Here is a 14,465-nt window from a genome sequence, read left to right on the forward strand (position 1 = left end):
TTTAAGTGTAAAACAATGACAAGAAGCCTATTTTGCAATTGAATATATTGCACCCATTTAAGTTTCACGACTCACTGCTTTGGGAGTGATTATTATGCATATCAAAGAACCTATGTTTCATATTTCAAGTTGTTTGGATATTTTTTGACTAAGTTTTGAATCCCTCAAAGTTGGGTTTTTACTGTTGTCATGCTGATGCATTTTGTTTAGAATTTTGGAAAGCCCTGTTTGACCAGTTATAACTTTGACCCAATCAACCAAAATGAGAAATTTCCTTTTGCATTTTATTCTATGGGTTAGAACCTTGCTATGTTTTAGATTTGAGCCCATGAAAAATCCATTTGACTAGTTTTCAAATGTGATTCCAAGTGTGACTTGTAAAGTTTTACTGGTGTTTAAAAGAGCATATTGATTAGTAGCCTTGTTTGGAATGTCATAATTTTGAATATGTGATTGTCTAAACCAAATATATTGTACCACTATGTTTTAATCTAAAAATTCTTTAAGTATATCAATTTTCAAGTCTTGACAAATTCATCTACACACTTTCTCGGGTCCATTCCCTTTGTGCAAATTATTGTTCTGCTAGTGTTCTTGGTTCTGCAAATCTGAATACCCAACTTTCTACGCCTACCAAATTTTCCTAGTTATTTTATATGAGCCCAAATCAAAAAATTATATTCTCCTCATGACAATAAACTAATGCCCTAGTTTTCAAGCCCCCAATGGTTTGTTTGGCTTGTTTTTAAAGCCAAAACCAAATGCAATTTATTATTTTCTAACATATTTTTCTACAGGTAGTTTTAAGTAACTTTGATGGTCAATATCTTTTGACCTAGGTGTCATCATCACAAAAAATATGATAGGGTACAAGAATGTGGAACAAAGAATCATTGTGTTTATTTTTGAGGCTTAGTTAGGTGTTTTGGTTAGTTTTTAAAGCCAACCTATAGGCCTTCCTATCAGAAAATCATAGTTTGCAAGAACAAGGTGAAATGAGTTTTAAATGGTGATTCAATAGTCGAATTTGATTTTAGATTGTGTTAGGTGATTAATTGATCAAGTTCAAGAGTCAGGTGTTTCAGTTTGAAATTTTATTAGCTAGACCCACTTTGGGGTCAGACTGATTGCTTTGGATAAATATAAATACCATGGATAATAAGGGTGTCTTAAAGGTCCTAATGATTGTGACCATTGAAGGTTTTAGTATCCAATTGAAGTCAAATGGGCGTGAAGGACTATGCACATACTACCATTGCCTAATAAGTTCCATGCTTTTGAGAGCCACCAGTTACTAATGCCATTTTCAAGGACAACACATTGCATTTGGAAAACACCAGCATAGTGACATTATAAGACCAGTTACATAAGGAAATTAGGGGGGCCATTCATCTCCACTAATTATGAGTCTAATGTACCTATTGGTGAATATGGGTATATAAGGCAGCCAAAATGGGGACATCTTAAAGAATTACACCATGCCTTAAAGTATTATAAACCTACTCTAGTAAAAGCAAAGAGATGTGATCAATTAGCAAACACAATAATATAGTTAGCAAACCTTGCTTCAATCCCAAGTCTTCATGCTTAGGAGGTATAAGAAGCATACTAACATTGAGTAAGTCAACACTTCAGAAGTCAATGAATAAGAAGACAAGAAAGGGGATGCGTAGTGAATGAGGAGGAAGATTTGAAGCATTTTATTAAGATGATGTTTTGACTATTAATCAAATCTAGCTCTAGCAAGCACATTTTCTCATCTTGATGTTCCATGTTATCATGTTATAGAAGTCAACAACATCAAAAGGAGATGTGTGGCTTTGAAGCAAGGTGCAGGGTGCCTGGTGGAGAGGCAATGGGGAAGGTTGAATTGTGGGAAATTTTCAAGACTATTCCCCATGGTTTCTAGGTGTGCAATGAACAAAGCTAGTGCTTCTCCACTACTACTAGATGTAGAAACTTTACTCCTAAGGAGGGGGAAAAATTGCCTATGGTAGACCCTACTATTTGGTCATCTTGTTTGCTTTCTTTTTACGACTACTTGCACCCTTTTACCCAACATCCTCCTACTGCATGTAGTCTAGTGGGGTAGGTAAGGACTATTACTACTTTATTCCACTCTGAGGTTGCCCAATCATTGATAGAATTGAATTTTGGATTTTTTTTTGGAATGAGATAATTTATATTCATTGCTAATAGTCATAGAGATAGAGGCTTCACCAATATCATCATCAGTTGTGAGAAGGAGCTTTTGTGTGAAGGATAACACAAGGATTTAATCCCATATTCATAAAGTAATATAAATTTTTGGTCTTTAAATATGTGAAGACACAATATCTAAGTGTCTTAAAGATAGATCTCTTTTGAGGCAACAAGCTCATGTGTGGAGGGGCCCATCCGACTACTAGTGTGATGTCACCAAAATTTTTGAACCCAAATACAAGATCCAAAGGATGATGTGGCATATGTAAAGTAATTTGTATGGTCATGAATGCAAGGAAATAGAGTCATGATGCTACAAGGAATCATAATATTGTAGGTTTATTATGGTGGAGATAAGATGATACACCATTTTGTATGGTTAGGAGATGCAAGAAAAGGGAGTTAAGATGTTACGATGAATCACATGGTCAGAAGGCTTCTATATGAAGATTATGACACTAAAAGAAGGTGAAGTTCATGAGATCAGAGGGCTTCATATATGGATTTGAGATGTTACAAAATTTTGTATGATCCAGGAAGCGTAAGTTCAGGAAGGTTTTAAGAGGAGAGCTGAGATGCTATGGCTAGTTTGTAAGATTATAAGTTCAAATGGTTAGGAGGCTAAAAATCAAATATTTAAATGATACACTTGAGGAATTGTGAGTCCCACCTAGATGATATGGTGAATAGGGATTCAACATGTGGCACCTAGGGATTGGAGAAATAAGGTGAGAAAAAAATAAAAATAACAATCTAATATTCTCCAAATTGAGCGTGCATTTTGAAGTTGAATTTTTTTAAAATAAATTTGATGTTATTGTATAGTTCAAACTATATAACATTTGTAATTTTTCAATTTTAAAAGCCCAATTCATGGCCAGGGGCCCGATTCTTCAAATGCATGCCACAGGGGTCATTTTTCTCCAAAATATGGAGTGCAATATACCATTGGAAAGGGAAAAAAATGATTTTTGTGGAGCTTTTCAATGGTAGAAGTTATATGTAGTTTTGTAAAATTTTGGGCATTCTCAGCAAAATGAGTGATTTTCATGATGGAGCATCAGAATCAGTTAGAGAGTAGAGAAGGGAGTTTGTTGGCTCTAGATTTGGGGGAAAATATTTTTAACAATATTATTTTTCCTTTAAAGTCATTTGGCGGGTGTTTTGGCATATGTTTTAGCAACAAATTTAGTAGCATATTTCAAGCATTATTAAATAGCAAGGATAATATTTGATTTTCAATTGCAAGAAGAGAGTAGAGAGAAGTTTCTCATCAACAAATGGAGGTTTTTCAAGCAGACAAATGTCATCATCACAACATATCTGAGATTTCTTCCATTCTTTATAATCTCTTCTTTTCTCTTTCTCTAGGGTTGTTGATGGTTGGTTGTTTCCAAACTATTAAGAAGAGCTCTAGTTGTGATCCCACCATTCATGCCCAACATTTCTCTTTGTATTTGAAACAACATTAATGGAGTTAATATAGATAGTCCTAGTATATTCAACTATTTTATGAGTTATTTTCATGCATCCTCATGTATTTGTTTGAAGGAAATGAATAAAAATATAGCAACACGTTTATCTTCAATCTTCTTCTTGTCTCCTATTCATTTTGTTTGTGATGTTTTGTGGTTTATGAACAAAGATATTAAACCCAATTGCAACTCCTTAAAGTTTTATGTCTTAATATGTTTTGCTATTAAAACAAAGAGCTAGGTAAATGCTTGATGTATTTGATAGGATTGCAGATTTTATGAAATGATAGGTCGAGTATGAGGCTCATTATTTATGCAGATGTCTAATTCACAAAGTGATAAGATAGATTAGGAGTCTTGATATATGATATGTATTACTAATATCTAAGGATGTGTGTTATTAATTCATGGAATTTCCATATAGATAAGGCACTGATAAGCTAGAGGATCTATGTAGTTGTTGTTGATACCTTGATTTTATTGATAATCAACACATTAGTCAAAGTCTTTTCCATTTGATGTTTAAGAGCTTAAAGGATTTACCCTCACTTAGTTTATCAAGTTTGTGAGTCATGTTATTATCTATTTCGTGTCCATGATTGTTTGCATAAGAAATAGAAGATTCATGGTTTTATCTTCTTTGTATATATTCAAATTGTATGCTTTTGGAATTGGTACCATATTAAAGAATCTATAGGTCCACTCATCTAGGTTTTGTAGAGCCTGAAGTAGGACTATAGCCTTATAGTTGGCCTTGGTGTTTGAATAGATATGTTAAATATGGGAATTAGCTACCCCTAGATGTATTTTTTTCTCATCATTGGGTTTTTGTAACCTGTAGTTTTAAAATACAAACACATTGAAACTAAATGCAATATCTCCTATAAAAAGAACAACCAAAAACATCAAAAGTTCAAAAGAAGTGCAAACATCTATAATGGCACGTGTCATCATGAACACATCGTGAGGCTAATATCATGGAAGGAACACTCACTTGACAAAGGAAGATGGTGAATATGGCCAACATGAAACCCCCCAAGGCACTTTATAATGTAGTGTGAGTACAAAAAAACACAAAGATATACAATATCCCAAAATGCAATAGAGTGGCATTTTATCTCACTACTTTTGCAAAATACTACAAAAGGATGTCAACAAAGATCAAAAGAGACATAAGGTTGATACAAGAGATAGTACAACCCATGAAAGATTATCTAAAGCAACAAAATTGATCCCTAGACCTGAAACAACCAAGATATCCACCAGAATGCAAAAAAAGAAAAATTGAATGTGATGTGCCTAGAGCAGAATCTTGAAAATAGAATGCCTTAAGATGTGTCTCCTAGAGTGCAAAACAAAACCTCTATCTTTGATTGAATAAAGTGGCAACCAAACAACATCAAAAGTCTAAATAATCTACACCATCACAACAGTCTCATAACAGCTTTTTGGCAATATCTTATTTGTGAAAAATAAAGTTTGGATGAGCAAGTTATGGCCAAAAATTTACATGTAGGTCAAAAAAGCATAGGAAGGGAAAAATAAATAAAAACTCACCACCTAGGCATCCTTGTCAAAATAATCAAAAAGTGTGCCTACCGGCACCAGAAAAAGCTTCAAAAAGCATGTTAGTTTCATACATAACTGTCTCAATTTGGGTGCCAAAAATTTTGGCTTTTGAACCAAGAAATCTTGATTCTTGATTTTCAAGTCAAAAAATCTTGATTTGCATGCCAAAAATCATGATCCATGAACCAAAAAATCTCAATCCCCATGCCAAAAAATCTCAAATTTGAGCCAAAAAATCTCTATTTGCATGCCAAAAAATCTCAAATTTTGAGCTAAAAAATCTCGATTTACATATCAAAAATTAGAAAATTGCCGCCTTAGGAAATGTGTCCAATCTAGAAGCAATATTATTTTTCCTCCGAATCCAACTATGTCCAAATTCAACAAATTTTATATCAAAATAGGGGTTTTTGGGTATTTTGAGCTCAATGAAGATATCCGTTTGGGCTCATAGTGCACCAAAAATTAGTGGCCCCCAAGATTCAATACAAAAATCCTCTAAAAAATGAAACCCTCTGAAAGAAAAAATATATAGATATGAAAGTCAAGAAAAATCTCTCATAAACATAACCGAGACATGAAGATCTAGAGTTCTGAAACCATGTTGAAGTTGGTGAAAGATCAACCCCATAGCTCCTAAGAATCACTTGCATGCAAATACTTGTCACAGAAAAGAGAGAAGCAAAAAGCTATGAAGGCTAAAATTCCTAGATCCACAGATGAGACATTCATGATGAGAAAAAAGGAGATTTCTATTATCAAAATTGAATTAATAAATTACAAAGAGATCAATTCTTATAAAAGGAGATCAAAACTCTAACAAGAAACTAACCTAGTTTGCATGATAATAATTAATAAAAGAATTAATTATTATATGCCCAAAGTTTAGCTTAAGTAAACTAGAGATAATAAGTGACTTAATAATTAAATCAATATTATTTAATTAATAAGAAAATACTTTATTACTCTAACATTCTATGCTATGCACTAGGTCAAATATTGGACTTGCAGTGGGATTTGTTAGTAGGTATATGAGTCATTTTGCAATTGAGTATTAAAATAAAGTCAAATGGATTCTCAAATATTTGAGAGGTGCATCCAATAAATGTTTACATTTTGGGGGCTCTACTACTAATAAATTTACAAGGCTATGTTGACTCAAATTTGGCAAAGGATCTAGAAATCAAGCGGTGTACTACAAGATATGTACTTTATGTTGGTGAGATAGTAGTAAGATGTGTTTCTCGATTACAAAAGGTAAATGCTTCATCCACTGTAGAGGCAAATTATGTTACTACTATAGAGGCAACCAAAGAGATGGTATGTCTTTAATTCTTCATGGAGGAATTGCGACATCCACAAAGGGATAATTATATGTATATAGATAGCCAAAAGTGTCATTCACCTTGCCAAAAAAAATTCTCTACATTCAAAGATAAAACACATATAGTTGTGGTACAATTTCATTTGTTTAGTTGTTGATGATGGATAGTTGAAGTTGGACAAGATACATATAGATGATAATCCAATAGATATATTTACAAAGTACTAACAAGGGAGAAGTTGAACTCCTCTTCAGCTTCAATTAGTCTTTTAGACTTGACAGAATAAAGGAACAACTGAGTCTTAGGTGGTTTGATCTAGTGGAAGCCTCATGTGGTAGTGGTATTTCTATAAGGTTAGTCTCCAAGTGGGAAGTGGTTTAGTCTAGAACCTTATCAATCCCCAAGTGGGAGATTGTTGATATGTGGTGACTAATTAGAAAAGTATTGTACACTTTTTCATAATTTCTTTGGTTGACTCGTCGTGGATTTTTGAGTTGACTCATCAACCATTTCCCATTGTTGACTCATCAAGTGTTTCTAGGTTAACTTTTCAAAATTATCTAGCCCTAATTTTGTAAGGGGCAAAAATCTTGTATAAAATTGCTTAGGATTGGAGATTTCATAATATGTGATGAGATAGTATCTTCTTCTGGTAGTATTGAGCTATAAGGGATTACATATTGTAATTAGGTTGTAATCACTAGATAATAAGAATATTGGACTCCTTGATTGGTTGAAATAGCCCACAAATTGAGTGAACCGCGTTAAATATTTGTGTCTTGTGTTCTCTTATGGGTGCTTTATCATTTTTTGATATTGGTTATATTTGCATGCGATTTTTATTTCTATTTCTTTAACACCATAACATATATATTATATTATATATTATAAATATATTTAACTATTATAAAATAGTAATTATTTAATATACTTAATATTTAATATTAATTTTTTAACATATTTTTATTATATATAGTAATTATTATTTAGTAATAGTTAATACAATTAGCTAGATAGTGGTCATGTGCAGTGGTGGTGAAGTAATGGCGGCCAAAGGAGATTTGCAGGTTAAGGTCAATGCTGAGGAAATGGTTGACAAGATTTTTTATGAACCCCATCTTTAAACCCTTGTGCCTAGAATTTCACTCCATCGTAGCCACTTTAGAGGATCTCTTATCTAGTTCCTCCAATACCAACATTCAATCTAATAGGTTGAAAGGGATCATTCTGTGACAACATATGTCCCTAGCAGTTGTAGGACCCCTAGAGACATATTATATTTGTTCTAATGGGTCAAAAGGGATCATAGGGTATCCTATGACCCCTTTCAACCCATTCCTTGACAACATATGTCCCCATGGGTCCTAGGACTTCTAGGGACATATAATATTTGTTCTAATGGGTCAAAAGGGGTCATAGGGCATCATATGACCCTTTTCAAACCATTCCATGACAACATATTACAATGGGTCAAAAGGGGTCATAGGGTATTCTATGACACCTTTTGACTCATTTGATAATAATTTATGTCCTTGGGGGTACCCATTCCATTGCCTCCTCCTCCTTGACCCATTCCATGAAAAAATACATCCCTAGAAGCCTTAGGACCCCTAGGGACATATTATATATGTTCTAATGGATCTAACCAATTCCATGACAAAATAAGTCCCTAGGGTTCATATGGCCCCTAGAGACATATTATATTTGTTCTAATAGGTTAAAAGGGGTCATTATGTGACAATATATGTCTTTAAGAGTTGTAGGACCCCTATGATCCCTTTCGACCCATTCTATGACAACATATGTCCCTAGGGGTCCTAGAACCCCTAGAGATATATTACAATTGTTTGAATGGGTCAAAAAGGGTCATGGGGTATCCTATGACTTCTTTCTACTCACTTCATGGCAACATATGTCCCTAGGGGTCCTAGGACCCCTAGGGACATATTACATTTGTTCTAATGGGTTGAAAGGGATCATAGGGTATCCTATGACCCATTCTATGACAACATATATCCTTAAGAGTCTTATGACCCCTTTCAACCCATTTCATGAAAACATACATCCTTAGGGATCCTAAGACCTTTAGGGTCATTTTTTTTTCTAATGGGTCAAAAGAGTTCATAGGGTATCATATGACCCGTTTTGACCAATTTCATGACATCATATGTTCATAGGGATCCTATGACCCCGAGGGACATATTACATTTGTTCTAATGGGTTGAATGGGGCCATAGGATATCATATGACCCCTTTCTACCTATTTCATGATAACATACATCCATAGGGGCCCTAAGACCCCTAGGGACATATTACATTTTTTTGAATGGGTTGAAAGGGGTCATAGGGTTTTTTATTACCCCTTTCAACTCATTTCATGATAATATATGTCCTTAGAAGTTTTATGATGTCTAGGAGTTCATATGTTGTCATTGCATGGGTCAAAAGTGGTCATAGGATATCCTATGACCCCTTTAGACCAATTTCATGACAACATATGTCATTAGGGGTCTTAGGACCCCTAGGGACATATTACATTTTTTTTTGCTAGGTTGAAAGGGGTCATAGGTTATCCAATGACTCCTTTCAAGCAACCGCATGATAACATATATCCTTAGGGGTTCTACCACCCCTAGGGACATATTACATTTTTTCTAATGGGTTAAAAGGGGTCATAGGGTATCCTCTAACCCCTTATTACCCATTTCATGATAACATATGTCCTTAGGTGTCATAAGACTACTAAGGACATTAAAAATTTGTTCAAATGAATTGAAATGTGATCTAGGGTATCCTATGACCCCTTTCTACCCATTTCATGAAAACATATTTCCTTAGGGGTCGTAGGACCCCTAGGGACATATTCCATTCATTTGAATGGATCAAAAGGGATCATAGGGTATCATATGACCCATTTTGACCCATTTTCTGACAACATAAATGTTTAGGTTTCCTAATACCCCTAGGGACATATTGAATTTGTTCTAATGGGTTGAAAGGGTTCATAGATACCCTATGACCCATTTCAACGAATTTCATGACAATATATGTCCTTAGGGGTCCTAGGACCCCTAGGGACATATCACTTTTTTTTCTAATGGGTCAAAAGGGGTCATAGGTATCATATGACCTCTTTCAACCCATTTCATGAAAACATACATCCTTCAAGGTCTTAGGACCCCTAGGGACATATTACACTTGTTCAAATGGGTTGAAAGGGATCGTAGGGTATTCTATGATTTCTTTTGACCCATTTCATGAAAACATACATCCTTAGGGGTCATGGGATATTATATGACCCCTCTCAACCCATTCCATGACAACATATGTCCTTATGGTTCCTAGGACTTGTTGGGCGTTCATTTTGCACAAGGTCAATGATAGGAATCCATAGTGTAATTCCTCTCTTGAAAAGAAAATCTTTTTAAGGATCCACTCCAAGGTTCAGTGTTTGTCTTGCGACGTACCAAAATCCGCTCAGTAGAAGATAAATGTGAATGTTCATGAGGAGGCCTTTGCTAGTTCCAAAAAACTCTTTTACCTTGGAATCAAGTAAAATCTGTTTGCTGTCTCAAAATATCACACCAAAAGAACAATGTTTTTGTATTTTCTATTTTTCAATGAATGCAACTCTACAATGCAGCTACTATGAGGTCCTATTCTAACAGAGGGGGTTAGCAAAGCAAATAACATGAAATCAAATAACTTGAAAGTGAAATTCCTAAATGGACATAAGCTACAGAACACAACACGCTATGAGTTAAACCTTTGAAGAAATCGGTAAGAAACTAATGAAAACATGAGCAGCGCTTCCTAGAATCCACTGATGCAATCATCGATGAGAATCTGTAACAAATCGAATGATATTTCACTCTTCATCAAATCACAAGGCCATGGAAAGTGCGCTCATGCGAGACAAAAAGCTATGTAGACACAATCGGGTGATCTCTTCTCAAGCTTGTTACGACAACAAAATTCATATATCTGTAGCAAACACCAGAACTAAAAGATCACACAACTAGAAATAATGCAATAAACCTTTGGCTCAATCACAATCTCATGAATAAAATCCATAAAACAATGACATATCCAGGCAAGAATAACTACACTCTGAATGCTAGCACCAAAAGCATAATTTTATTGCATAATAATGGTGGCCCTATTTACATTTTACAATGGGGTATTTATAAGAAATCATCTCCTCAATTTGTGTTGAGAGTGAGAGATATCTTAATGCAATAAAATATTTTTAAAACATTAAAACAAACTAAATATATACAAACTGACCATCTAACTGGTGCTTAGAGGGACTCCATCCATATTTTATTCATTAATTAGATGCATGAGCCCTTTACATGTCAAAAACAATGAAATCATGAGAGATAAAGTAGGAGGAAGCCATCAGTTGAAGTGGAAGTGCATGGAGACACCAAAAATAGAAGCTGGCCCTTCACTTGATGTGTGTCAGTGTTAAACTTGCCATCAGAATGTGCTCCCAATGCATGGAAAGTGATATTTTTGGAATTGGTAGTCAACTATCGGTGCACCTCTAAATTGTGAAGCTACATGAAAATGCGGAGCTGCGGATCTGCGGAGTTGTGGAGCTGCGGACTTGTAGAGCTCAATTCGTCAAAAAATCAAAGTTCTCAATTTTGAAAATGATTTCTGGGTTTTTCTCAAATGAGGTTTTAGATCACTTTTTGTATACACTCCATGCCCCCTTTTGATGATTAACACCCTCTTTATAGCCAATTAATTTCATCAACTTGCACTTCCTCTGCTTCTTCAATTGCAAATCTCAAGGCACCTGCATTGAATCTTGTCCCCAATAGCTGCATAAGATGAGGAACCTAATTTGCTTTACGTGTCCAACCTTTGTATCTTTGATCTTTGTCTTCTCTCCACCTGTCCAATCCTTCTTAGCAAGAAACCAAGTGATCCAGATTATCTAAGACGATCAAATGTTTGCAACTTTTTCATATTTTTTCACAAATTTTCTAGGTGTTTTTAAATGACCTTTTTGGAGGTCTTTTGCTCAAAATTTCAAGTCGGAACCTTTTTTGGTCCCTAAAATTGGGCAGTCGAAGGCTCTCTATTTTAGGGATTGAAATTAGATCTTTAGTTCTTCTTTCCAACGGTGTAAGCAGTTTTGAATTCCGAGGCTCGAGTCAAAAGTTATGATCTCAACAAGTTGAGGATGCAATTTTTAAGTACAAAAGAAGCAAACATTAGTCCGTAGAGTTAACAATGCATAGTAAAAACACTAGCTACTCAAACAAAACTGGAGGTGAATCTAGAAATTTGGCCAAGTCTAAAATTTTGAAGACCTAAAATTTAGCTAAGTTTGAAATCCTGAAGCCCTGAAATTTTCTAAAATCTTTACCTTATCTCTGGGAGGTCTGAAACCTATCTCAAAAGATTCGTTGCATATATTAAAATATATCTTAAGTATAAGAAATTAACTGAAGGTGAAAATATATATGTCAACTTATACTTAAACGATATATTTTAAACCCCTTAAACGATATATTTTAAACTAAAGGTGAAAAAATAGCTTGACAAGCACACAAGGCCCTTGGGAGCGCAATGGCATGAATGCACATGAGGCACCTTTGGTTGTGTGCACGTGCGGCCCTTCTTGGCAGCGTGCACGGCCTTTACGCGTGTGCACGCTCCTCTTTCCGGCACGCTTGGCCTTTATGGGCACGCGCGCATTGCCCTTTGGTGGCGCGCGCATCCTTTATGGGCCCACGCGCGCTCCTCTTGGCAGCGCACTCGGCGCACATGGCCTATGTCAGCGCGCGCGCTACCCTTTGGTGGCACACACAGCCTTTACAAGCACATGCTACCCTTTAGCGACATGTGTGGCCTTTAGGGGCGCACGCGTGCCCTTAGCAATGCATTTGAATTTTTTTTTAAAAAAAATTATTTGTTTTAATTTTTTAATTTTTTTAATTTTATTATTATTATTATTTTAAAAAATTTTAAATTTTTTATTTTTGGTGATTTTTGGACTCAACTTTCTAACTCCTCCTGACTCGAATTGTGAGTCCAGGAGTTGAAAAAAAATAGGGGGTCCCTATTCCTAGTGAGGAATGGGGCGTTTGTTGTGGACACCACAACAAGACCCTTAGGGGCATATTAAATTTGTTCTACTGGGTTGAAAGGGGTGATAGGGTATCTTATGACCCCTTTTGACCCATTTCATTACATCATATGTCCCTAGGAAACATATATCATCTCATTTCCACTTGAAAAGAAGATATGAATGTGTTTTCATAGTGGACTACTTCAATCTCGGACATGATAATAATGCCCTAGCTGATATAAAATAAATAATTTTTTTTTATGGTTGGGGAATGGGAGGTAAATTAGTTTGGGATGAGTATGCCAGACCCACAACTTAGATCCAAAGCACGCTTGTGGTTTCCAATTTGGATACCACCTTCTCCCCACACACTTAAATCTCCTACTTTCAATGATATCATATTTTTGGGTGAAATTTCCTACATAGTGTAAAGATTAGCAACAAACTTGGATCTGGTATTATTCATCAGTGTATTAATTGAATAATAGCATTGTTCTATTTTCTTAATTACTTCAAAATTACAATTTTTTGAAAAGTTTTGAGAGAATTGAAACAACATGGGTTGGATTCAATGTAATTAGTTTGTCAATTCAACTCTATATATTTATTCAATGTGAGAGATGTGTATCAAACTTGGGAGGCACTGGACAAGATATGAATTGGGTCTAACATAGTGAAAATGCTCTTTAGTCATCTAAGTAACCAAGCATTGAAATGTGATGTTGCTTCCTTCTATGTGTGCCAACAATAAAAGTATGTGGAAGATATTTAGGGTTTTATTGGGTATAAATGGGAATAAAAAAGGAAAGAGGTGTTGAAATTATAGATGGAGTAATTGAGAGGGGGGGTGAATCAGTTACCACAAAAAAAAATCCACAGATCCCTTAGATGTCTTAAATAACTAATTACTGTTGATACTCGGTAAACACTATAAAAATGTTATAACTTGGTATATTAACTTGTTACTAATCTTCAGGCATTCATAATTATTAACATGCATGCAAAAGTAAATAACATGAACACAAGAGATACTAGATTTAACGTGGAAAACCAATATGGGAAAAACCACCAAGTAACTAGCTAACAATTTTCACTCTTTTGAAGTGAGCCTTGTTAGGAGCCAACCCGGTTAAAGGTTACAAAATACACTGTTAGGTGTGACCCTGTTAGAGGATTTAATCACCTTGTTAAGAGTGGCCTTGCTAGAGGTCTTTAGAATAATTCAACTAAACTATCACCTCGTTAGAGGATTTACAAAATGGCTACTAAACGAACTATGTTAATAGATTTTGAAATCACTACTACAATGGTTAGAAAGTAACAATGAATTGACCTAAATATGATGGAACTAAATTTGTTGATTACAGATCTCTATTTTCCACCAATAGATCCTCCTTGATCAAATATAGCTTTGCTACTCCTCAATGATCTCTGATCATCTTTCAAAATTTTTTCTCACAATAATCAGTCCTCCTTCACATTCATTCCATATCAAATCCATTACACACTTAGAATTTGCAACTTTACCTCTTATATATACCATTCAGATTATCAAGTTAGCTCATTCACAAGTTACATTTACCAATAAACCATACATCAGTCAGTTACAAATATTACATTAAACAAATAAACTTTATTTCACAAAATAATGAAACCCTTCATTGGCCGACCCTACTCAGTAAACACTGCTCTAGAAATAATTTCCTGAGTTAACCATCTCAACTTGGTTAATACTTCAATTTCTATGAAATCCTTTGGCTACCAAGTGAACTTGGTAAGAACTAAATTTCCTTCGCTAACCATGAG

Source organism: Cupressus sempervirens, chromosome 10 (genome assembly GCF_028749045.1).
Source record: "Cupressus sempervirens isolate cs-2001-9-10 chromosome 10, ASM2874904v1, whole genome shotgun sequence".
NCBI classification, from domain to species: Eukaryota; Viridiplantae; Streptophyta; class Pinopsida; order Cupressales; family Cupressaceae; genus Cupressus; species Cupressus sempervirens.